This window comes from Seriola lalandi, unplaced genomic scaffold, assembly GCF_002814215.2.
Source record: "Seriola lalandi dorsalis isolate HSWRI2012SDOR001 ecotype SW California unplaced genomic scaffold, Sedor1 jcf7180002054563, whole genome shotgun sequence".
NCBI lineage: Eukaryota > Metazoa > Chordata > Actinopteri > Carangiformes > Carangidae > Seriola > Seriola lalandi.
In genome coordinates this window covers 62,286-62,795 of record NW_019525116.1, presented here as the reverse complement: position 1 = coordinate 62,795, position 510 = coordinate 62,286, and positions in this window count along the sequence as shown.

Here is a 510-nt window from a genome sequence, read left to right as displayed (position 1 = left end):
AGACAGCACGAGAGGCCATCACTGCAGAGGTACGACAGTTTTACCAGTGTATTGTGTTACTGAGCAAGCTCGTCCTCTGTGTTTACATCCCTCTGCTAAATGTTGGTAGGTGTGGACGGGCCTGCGTTTCCTGGCCGGTGGGTGGAAGTGGGTGGGTGGAGAAACAGTGACGTACCAGGGTATTAAAGGCTGCCCGACGACGAAGCTCTGTGGCACCCTGGCGAAGAACAGCACCAGACCGTTCGGGAGAAGGGACTGCAAGGAGAAACTGAACTTCCTCTGTTACAGGAAGAATTAAAAGTAACTAAGTACATTTTGTCAAGTGCTGTACTTAAAGTGATAATTTGGGTGTGAGGTACTTATACATTGCGGGTGGCCGTGGCTCAGGAAGAGGCGGGTCGTCCACTAATTAGAAGGTCTGCTCCATCCGCGTATGAGTGTATGGGTGTGATGTATGAATGTGTGAGTGCTTTGATGGTCAGTCAGAAAAATCAACCGCCCGACCATAAT